This window comes from Vigna radiata, unplaced genomic scaffold (genome assembly GCF_000741045.1).
Source record: "Vigna radiata var. radiata cultivar VC1973A unplaced genomic scaffold, Vradiata_ver6 scaffold_327, whole genome shotgun sequence".
Lineage (NCBI taxonomy): Eukaryota > Viridiplantae > Streptophyta > Magnoliopsida > Fabales > Fabaceae > Vigna > Vigna radiata.
Genome location: NW_014543614.1, coordinates 176,472 through 187,102, shown reverse-complemented (window position 1 = coordinate 187,102; position 10,631 = coordinate 176,472). Strand labels below are relative to the sequence as shown.

The following is a 10,631-nucleotide window of genomic DNA, read 5'->3' as shown; positions in this document are numbered from 1 at the left end:
GAATGCACTTTATTTGAAGATTTAGTGTTGTTTAAGAAGCCGAAATTCCTGCAAAAGCTAAACCTTTTTTTCTCTGTTTTTGCATATGTTTTTGGACAATAATTTTTTTTACATATAGTAAAAAGGAAGTTCATGAGCTGACCCTATCCTATAAAGCTTTGGAGGTATTTAGTCCTTTGAGCTTTTTTGGCTCTAACCTAACCTATAAAGCTTTGGAGGTATTTAGTCCTTTGAATTTTTTTGCTCTTACCGATATGAGTTATGGTCAAATCTTATCAAACGGACTAAGTTGACAAGTCTAATATTTGTTGTTTCAGTATATAGGGTCCGAAACCGAGATGCCTTAGTCCCACTCTTTCTCCCGATCGACCAACTTACTCATTCACTGTGTTCTCTCGAATACGAACGAAGGCGTCCTGCAAAGAAAACACTCTGACACTCAAGTTAGATAGGTCTCCAGGAAAATGAGTGAATATGATTATCATAAAAAAATGTCTTTACCTGACCAATGGTTTCCTATTTATAAACCTCGTGTTCGTAACTGACCATTAATTACCGCAAACCGTCGTATCTTCCGTTACTTTTCCATTGAAACTATTAAATGCTTCTCTGCACCATCATCATTCTGACTTTAAGTCCGATCGACCGGTCCCACCGGTCATCTTGCATGCGGGCTTTATTCCCTTTGATCTCTCTGGTCGGTCTAATCGACCCCTTACACTACACAAGCCCCCCAAGCCCCGAGCAACATTTTCTGCGAAGGGGTTTTACAATTTCGCGTGTGGAAATCTTCACGCTGAGTTTTAGTCGAGTGGACATCGAAACGTCATGACATCTCAACCCCACGATTAAACCCTAACGAATGGCTAAGATCTCACCGCCCATCAATCACGCCTGTTCACCGAATAGTCACAACTTTCCCACCATTAGATCTGATACATGTTGACGGCTGCGATGAATTCCTCAAACCGCATTTCGCGGCTATAAAAGGTGGAGCCCCCCCCCCCCCCCCATTCATGGCTATCATTGGGCCCCTCATGAAGTTCGTGGTTACCCCTCCTATTTCATTACAACTACCTCTATAGTACGCCTGTTAGAGTTAGTGGATCTTATGTCCAACATAAGGAGAGATGCTGCTGACATATCCCTAGTTGTATGTCGTTCCAATGAAAGGGTCGGGAAGGGTATGTTTTAGACTTCTTTTACGCCTACGTCACTCTCTTTCGTGACTTAGGTGTAAGACTCCCTTTCTCCGAGTTTCAAGCGGGTGTGCTACGAGAGTTGAATATTTGCCCCGCCCAACTTCATCCAAACGGCTGGGCCTTCATGCAAGCTTTTACGGTCCTTTGCACCGGTCTACTTTTAACTCCTACGCCTGCCTCGTTTCTCTATTTCTTCCATGCCCGACCCCACCCAAACAAATCTTGGAATTCTTTAATTCTAGTAAAGGACAAACAACTCTTCACCTCGTTCAACTCCTCCTACAAAGACTTCAAATCTAACTTTGTCAAAATAGCCATACGAGAACCCGGCCGGTCAAAGTTTTTCTTGGAAGATAACCAGCCCAAATTTCCCTTTTACTGGACAGAAAATCCCAAACGAGTTATTTCTTGGGCTAAATCTGAGATGACCGAGGATGAGCTAGAAGTGGTCCGCCAAATTGATCAGCTACCCCGAAAGACCTCTTCTCGCAAACTCATTGAGCTTCTAGGGACCGACACTCTACGTGCTAGGGTGTTCGGTAAGTTTTCCTATATTTTTTTTTTCGATCGGTCATTATTAACTTGCTAAATTTGTGTTATCATTGCAAACTTCATTGGCGGCATGGAAAAGCATCAAACTTTCGCTCGCGCCCTAGCTCGCAAAAACAAGCGCAGCGGTCACACCACGGTCCCTTCCTCCAACATTATTGCCCCCTCCAGCTCCACTCCACCCCAACCAGGGAATGCTGCTTTGAAAATTCATGACCTGACTGATGACTCAAAACCGATCGCCATCTCAAGCGCGGCGAAAACCAAGGGAAAGAGGAAACAACCCCATGAGAAGACCCCTTCTCCTCCCAAGAAGAAAAGGAATCCTGGCCCCCTTCTTTCCGGTCCCCTGGACCCCAATGTCCACGTATCCGATCGTCTTGAGTTTGACCTTACCTCGGAAGAAAGGGAACCTTTCAAAAAGATGACCCCCTTTGAGTCTTTAGACATGGCCTACAAACTAATAGCTCGGGCTAGTGTCTGTCTGAACTATTCTGCTGGTACCACTAAACCGCTCCTGGTGTCAGAATTGGAAGCTACCAACAAAAACTTGGAGACAACGAAAGAAGAAATCTCCACCCTCACCGAACGTCTCGAAAAAGGCAACAAACTCGCGAAGGACGAACGGGTCAAAGTCGCTGCCACCCTCCTTGAATCTCAAAACGAAGTGAAACGCCTCCAGCAGTCTGTTGATTCTCTGACTCTCGACCTACAACAATCTTCCACCCAAATAAATCAAATAACCACAAAAAGGGATGATGCCCGTGCCGATCGGGATAAGGCGCTCGCCGACTAGTCCTCCTTAGAGGATGAAGTCTATGAAGAGCGCCAACGTGGGTTCGAGCAAGGGATCGCGCAATGCCACTATTTCTTCAAAACCCCTCTATAGCACGAAGGCTTCAACATTATGAAGATCTCGGTGGATGGTCAACTTGTTGATATCTCCTCCCAAGTCTCTGCCGAAGCTGAATCCACCCCCGACCAGGTCGCCCCTCCGGTTTCTGAAGACATCCCGATGGCTCCAAAAACTGCATCATCCGCTCCCCCTTCTGACAGCACTACTAGGACTTAGTTGTTTTGTTCTTATTATGCATATTTCTGAGTTGTACTTCCCTCTTACTACCTCCCCCCTTTCTCTTTATTTCCCGAACCCCATGGAACAATGAACTTGTCTATATTGTAATTTTTCTTTCGTTTATATTCTTGCATTGTATGCTTCGATATTTTTCTGAAGTCAAATTTTTGATCGACGGAAGATTAAAATCATTTTTCTGATTTTCTACCTTGCGCAGATTTACGAAGTCATTTTTCTGGCTTTGTCCGAACGTCCACCCTTATATCTCCTCGCGAAGTCAATTTTCTGACTTATTCCTAATCGGCTAAAGGCGAAAATCATTTTTCTGATTTTCTACCTTTCGCAGATTTGCAAAGTCATTTTTCTGACTCTGTCCAAACGTCCACCCTTATATCTCCTTGCGAATTCAATTTTCTGACTTACTCCCGGTCGGCTAAAGGCGAAAATCATTTTTCTGATTTTCGACCTTTCGCAAATTTGCAAAGTCATTTTTCCTCGCGAAGTCAATTTTCTGACTTTGCCCTGATCAACCGATCCTCCAACAGTGTCTGAAATTGGTACTTTTATTCAATCCGTAAAGCAAAGATTACAATAAAATTGTTTGAAATAATTAACTAAAATAAAACTTTAAATGAGATATATTCCAAGTGTTAGGAATTGGCTTCCCATCCAAACGTTCCTGTCGGTATTCTCCATTATTCAAGCTCTCCCGTACTCGGAACGGCCCTTCCCAATTCGCAGCTAGTTTTCCATGAGTTGCTTCCTTTCGGGCCTCCCCCGCTTTCCTCCACACTAAATCTCCCTCCATTAGCTGTCTAGGCCGAACCTTCGCGTTGTACCTTCGAGCGAGCAACCTTTTCTGCGCCTTCGCCCGAACGGCTGCCACCTCTCTTCTTTCCTGCAAAATATCGAAGTTACCCCTCAAGCCTTCATCGTTCGAACTTAGATTGTCCAACCTTCTCCTCAAAGTTTCTTCTCCCACCTCGACGGGTACCATGACGTCTGTCCCGTAGGTTAAGTTGAACGGCGACTCCCCCGTTGCGCCATGTGGCGAACAACGATACCCCCACAGGACCTGAGGTAACTCATCGACCCATGTCCCCTTTGCCTCCCCCAACCTTTTCTTTAGCTCTTGAATAATAATTTTGTTCATGGCTTCGGCCTGACCGTTCGTCTACGGATGCTCGATAGAACACGTAACCGGAGTTATTCCCCATTCTCGGTAAAAGACTACCAACTTCTTGTCTATAAACTACCGACCGTTATCTGTCACGATCGCCTTAGGTAGCCCGAACCGACAAATTATCTTCCACACAAACCTTTGAACTTGAGAAGCCGTGATTTTGGCTAAAGGTTCAACTTTTACCCACTCAGTGAAGTAATCTACTGCCACCAATAAAAATTTCATCTGAGCCCTCCCGGTCGGGAGTGGTCCAACAATGTCCATTCCCCACTGGGCAAAAGGCCATGGAGACACAATACCCTGCAACTCGACTGCCGGTCCATGAAACACATTTCCATACTTCTGACAAGCTTTGCACTTTTGGGTGAACGTCACACAATCCTTCTCGAGCGTCGGCCAGAAAAATCCCGCTCGTAAGACCCTTGCCCGAAGGGTTCGTCCTCTGGTGTGCCTTCCACACACTCCCTCATGCAATTCCCTCATCAGTACTCCACTTCACTCTCTACCAAGCACTTCAGCAAAGGCGTGACATAACCCCTTCGGTATAAGTCATCTCCCATCAAGCAATACCGAGCTATCTGCTTAGCGTCTTCAGGGTTAAGGGCTTCTCCTCCGTCCTGCCTTCGAATCAACTGGACAATCTCATCCTTCTAACTCTTTCGCGGCTCGCCGGCAATAATGTTGAAACATTCGACTATTGGCTTCGCTAACACTTGCCTAATTACTGTGGACAACCCCCCCTTAACATTCCCGCTCGCCAACTTTGCTAATCTATCTGCCCGGCTATTTCCCATTCGGGGCACGTGTCGCAACCAAAAATTTCTGAAGCCTGTCTCCAATCGCTTTGCCTTATGGAAGTATTGCATAAGTTGATTATCTTTTACCTGGAAACCATCATTCATTTGCCCCTCTACCAACTGTGAATCAGTCCGGCATTCCAAAGAGCTCGCCCCCAGATCCCGTGCCAACTCCATTCCTGCTAACAAAGCCTCATACTTAGCCTGGTTATTACTTTAAACTGAAACACGAATGATTGTTCTATTAACATCCCGTTTGGGCCTTCCAATACCACTCCCGCTCCTCCCCCACGCTTGTTGGAGGATCCATCCACGGAAAGATGCCAACAAAAAGCCTCCTGCTCCCCCGACAATTCACTAGCGAAATCCGCAAGGTGTTGTCCCCGAACCGATCCCCTGGGCTCATACTTCAACCCAAATTTAGTCAACTCTATTGACCAACCTATCATTCTGCCTGCTAAGTCAGGCTTTCGCAGTATTTTGGCTATAGGGTAGTCTGTCTGAACGACCACCTGATGTCCCTGAAAATAAGGTTTAAGGCGTCGGGCGGCATAAATCAATGCTAGGGCCACTTTCTCTAATTGCTGATACCGAAGCTCAACATCCTTAAGGCTCCTACTAACAAAGTAAATTAGTTGGAATTCAGGAGTTTCTTGGACTAACGCCGCACTAATGGCCTTATCTGTTGTTGCTAAAAAGACCTACAAATCATGACCCATCTCTGGGCGACCCATAACCGGAGGTCGGGTGAGGATCGTCTTTACCTCCTTGAACGCCTCCTCGCTCTGCTCATCCTAACATTCTTGGGTCGTCCTCTTCATTGTCTTCAGAATTGGCTTTATCCGTTCGGCTAGATGAGGAATAAACCGAGACAATGATGTTAAACGCCCCACCAACCTCTGGACCTCCTTCACCGTTCGGGGGCTCCTCATTTCCAACATTGCCTTGCACTTATCGGGATTCGCTTCAATTCCTCATGAGGTTAACATAAACCCCAAGAATTTCCCAGCCCGAACCCCAAAAGTACACTTGGCTGGGTTAAGGCGCATATCAAACTTTCGAACTTGCCCCAAGACCTCTTCCGAATCTTTCAAATGTTCTTCTACCGACCGGCTTCTTACTACCATATCATCCACGTACACCTCCATACACCTACCGATCTGTTGCTGGAAGACCTTATCCATCAACCTTTGATAAGTAGCCCCTGCATTCTTTAAGCCGAACGACATAACCTCATAGCAATAGGTTGCCCGCTCAGTTATGAACGCTGTCTTTTCACTGTCCGGACGGTACATAGGTATTTGATTATACCCCGAGTACGCGTCCAAAAACCTCATCACCTCGTAACCAGACACTCCATCCACCAATGCATCAATGTTAGGCATGGGGTATATATCTTTCGGGCAAGCTTTGTTAAGATCCGTAAAATCCGTACATATTCTCCACTTACCATTAGATTTCTTTACCATAACCACATTGGCTAACCAGGTAGTATACTTCACCTCTCTTATAAAACCAGCCTCGACCAACTTCCCAACCTCTTCATCCACTGCTTTTCTCTTCTCCACCCCTAATCTTCTCTTCTTTTGAGAAACCGGTCGGGCGTCCCGAAATATGGACAACTTGTGTGAGATCACGTCAGGATGAATTCCTAGCATGTCTGTCGCCGTCCACACAAACAAATCTTTATTCTTGACCAGCAAACACCCAACCTGTTCCACATGTCCTTCTAGTAAATCCCGACCAACCATTGTCACCTTGCCTTCACCCTCCAAAGGAAAAGGTTGAACTTCCCCCATTGGTTCTACCCTATCATCCGTATCCTCCCTAGGATCCAACTCGGCCATTGCTACCTCCGACTGAGAGTCATGCGTTCGGTGAACAAGCGGTTTCACTTTCAAACCTGTAGCATAACACTCCCTTGCCACCTTTTGATCAGCCCTGACCACCCACATCTTTCCATCATCCGCAGGATATTTCATCGTTAGATGGGGGTTAGACACTATCACTCCGAACGCGTTCAAGCAAGGCCGACCGAGCAGCACGTTGTAAGAGGTTTCTGCCTCCACCAACAAAAATCGCACCTTAAGTTCCTTTTCCCTAGCTTTCGTCCCCATAGTCATTTTCAAATCCACGTAGCCTTAGGTATCCACCTGTTCTCCCGCAAACCCCAGTATTTTCTCATGGAAGGGCATGATCGAGCCGTCCAGTATATCCATTTGTTGGAAAGTCTTCCAGTATAATATATTTGCTGAACTTCCCTAATCCACCAACACTTTGCTTATACTGTACCAGGCAATTATGGCCGTTATGACCATGAGATCATCTTGGTTGGGGTCGGGTGCATGGAAATATTCATCTGAAAAAGTTATTGGGGGCATGGTCCTGCGCGCCACCTCCGCCCGATTGACATTGTGTAAATGCCTCAGGTGCCTCTTTCGAGCAGCAAAGGATGGTCCTCCCCCCGCAAAACCTCCCGAAATAGTATTTATAACCCCACTTAACGGTTTGTCACCACTCTTAGCTACATCCTGCCGTTCGGTTACGGGTGGGTTTCGCCGTTCAGATTGTTGGCGACTCCCCTGACTCGTGTGGTTTCCCCTGGAGGGAAAACTTCCAAGTTGCACAAACTCCCTTAAGTGTCCCGCTTGGACGAGACTTTCCAACTTTTCCTTCAACGTGATACAGTCTTCAGTAGAGTGTCCCCTATTTTGATGGTATCAGCAATGTTTGCTCTCATCAGCTCCTCTCGGAGTTGGCGACCGGGTAACCGACAATAAGTCAGCCCTTAAAGCTTCTTCCGTTACCCTTACCCTCGGTGCATTCAAAGGCGTATGGTGAACATACTGCTGGGTCCTTTGAGTTTCAATTCCTCGCCTGACCCCCCTCCCCCCTTATACTCACCTTCGAACGACCTCTTCTCCCCTCTCCTTTCTCGTCCAGTCCTAATGATCGGTACATCTTCGTCCCCGTGTTTTCCCCGATAAGCTCTTCCCTCCTCAATTCGGATAAACCCAACCAATTTGTGTTGCAATTCTTCCATCGATTGAGGCTCTTCCTCATAAAGATAGTCTACAAAAGGTCCCGGTCTTAGGGCAGTGGTAAGTGAACTGACTATCAGCCATTGATCCACATTCCTTACTTGTCAGGCTGTTTGGTTAAAGCGGTCCATGAACCCCTTCAGCGATTCCTCCTTGCCTTGTTTCATTCTAACTAATGTAGTATATGTCAAACCTCGAGACCGATTCGACGCGTATTGTTGGCTGAATAAGCGCCTCAAGGTGGCGAAACTATCAATAGTTCGTGGCTGTAGAGAATGGAACCAGTCCAGAGCCTCCTCCTTCAAAGACAAAGAAAACACCCTACACCAAACTAGCTCATCGGACGAGTACACAGCCATAGCATCGACGAACGACCTTAGATTCTTCATTGGGTTGGTTGAACCTCCATACTTTTCCACCCACGGAAAAACCTTGTTCTCCGACATTGTTATCCCCATAACATTGGCGGTGAACGGGTGAAGCCCCTCTGCTTGATCAGGCTGATCCACAACTGCCTGGACATCCTCAAGTGGCGGATTCTGCGCCATAAACTCCCTGTGCTCTTATGGATTCTCCGGATCGTGCCAGTTGACCCCTTCCCCTCGTCCATTCCCTCTCCCTCGAATTCCTCTTCCCCTCCCCCTACCATTCGACCCCTCACCTCTTCCACGCCCTGCTCCTTGCCCATTCGGCCCAAAACCCTCAACTACTACCCTCACCCCCTCCTCCCTAGATGCCAGACGGCTAGCCTCTCCTTTATCCGAGTGGATAGTCTCGACATTCACCGATTGAACCGATGGCCCCTCGACCCCATTTCCCCTCTCGGCTCGTAAAGCCGCTATTTCAGCCCTCATATCTTGCATCTGTCTTTGCATCTCCTATAGTAGCTGCAAGTGTAATTGCTCCGCCATAGTGACCGTTTCTGGATTGATTTCGTTTTCGAGCCCCACGGTGGGCGCCAAATGTTTCAGTATATAGGGTCCGAAACTGAGATGCCTTAGTCCCACTCTTTCTCCCGATCGACCAACTTACTTGTTCACTGTGTTCTCTCGAATATCGAACGGAGGCCTCCTGCAAAGAAAACACTCTGACGCTCAAGTTAGATAGGTCTCCAGGAAATTGAGTGAATATGATTATCAGAAAAAAGTGTCTTTACCTGACCAATGGTTTCCTATTTATAAACCTCGCGTTCATAACTGACCATTAATTACCGCAAACCGTTGTATCTTCCGTTACTTTTCCATTGAAACTAATAAATGTTTATCTGCGCCATCATCATTCTGACTTTAAGTCCCATCGACCGGTCATCTTGCATGCGAACTTTATTTCCTCTAATCTCTTCGGTCGGTCTAACCGACCCCTTACACTACACAATTCAATATTCAATTTTATTATATTGTGAAAGAAAATTGATAATAAGTGTGATCGGCAATTTTCTATGATGCTGCAAGTCATGAGATTCAAATTATCAAATTTTTTATCCAACTTTCATCATTACTTTCTTCCAGTTATATTACATAATTATGACATTTTTTCTTTATTCCATGCATGGCTCCAACTACAGCATGCTGCAACTGTATCTTTTATCATTTTTCCCTTTGCATTTCCCACAAAAAATCAACAGCCATTCAGGCTTGGTATTCATCATTACCATCTTTAGTTGAGTTAGATCTATCAATACAGCAGTTCACATAACCCAATATGTTAAGTTCAAATGAGATTATTCTCAAAAACAAGTTAGCTCTTCACAGGCATTATTCCACAATTTTGTCAAGTAATAATAATACTTTATCTTTAAACCTTCAAATGAACAAATTTATAGATCATTGCTTATTTTCTATCACTGTATTTTTCTTTAAAATTGCTTAGAAAAACAAAAGATGCGCCGACTGTGGGGATCGAACCCACGACCACGTGGTTAAAAGCCACGCGCTCTACCACTGAGCTAAGACGGCAGGATACATTCGAAGTAAACAAAACATTTTAAATAATCTGTTACTTACTCTAGTTCTTTTTCTCTTTATTTTGCATTGGAGTTGTTTTAAAATTTAAAGCTATCGACCATGTATTTAGCATTATTTCACAAAAACATCGCCCTCCAACTATTTATAAAAATACCACTTTATCATTAAAAGTGAGGATGCTACTTTTCAATGCCATTCCTTTTGTTTGATTTTCATTTTTTATATTTTTTTAACTATTACAACAAAGATTACATTAAAAAGATATATATAATGACAAAAAAAAAATTACATTACGTAGAGCCGTCAAAATGGGTCACAACCCGCGAGCCAACCCGGTCCGTCACGGGTTCGGGCTGGGTTGGGTTTGAAAAATACAACCCACTTATATGCGGGTCAGATTTCAACCCGGCTCATTTAGACCCGGCTCATGCGGGTTGAACCCGTGGTGAGCCGGGTTGGCCCACTAACCCACCTACCTAATTTTTATTTTTTAATTTATTATTTTATTCATAAAATCCCAAAAAATAAAATATTTTCTTCACTCACTGTGTATACCAATAAAAGTAACCTCTGCTTTCACAAATCACTCTCACGGTACTTGTTCTCATTTGACGGTGCTCTCACCCTTACTTCACTAAAATTCTTCAAGGAACACGTAAAACACCCTTCCTTTTTTCTTCTCTTTTCTCCACATTTTTGTTTTCTCACTTCTCTTTTTTTTTTCAAAAATCCTATAATGACAAAAATAGGGATTTGTGAATTTGTTTTTTGTTCTAGGGGATTTGAAGACATGGAATGATTTTTTCATGTTCTGACATGC

General features: G+C 44.9%; 1 non-coding gene across 1 annotated transcript; it reads right to left on the bottom strand.

Moving 5' to 3' along the window:
• Positions 1 to 9,730: 9,730 nt before the first annotated feature.
• On the bottom strand, positions 9,731 to 9,802 carry TRNAK-UUU. Its single transcript has one exon. It is a non-coding gene; the product is annotated as a tRNA-Lys (tRNA).
• Between the last annotated feature and the right edge of the window lie 829 nt (positions 9,803 to 10,631).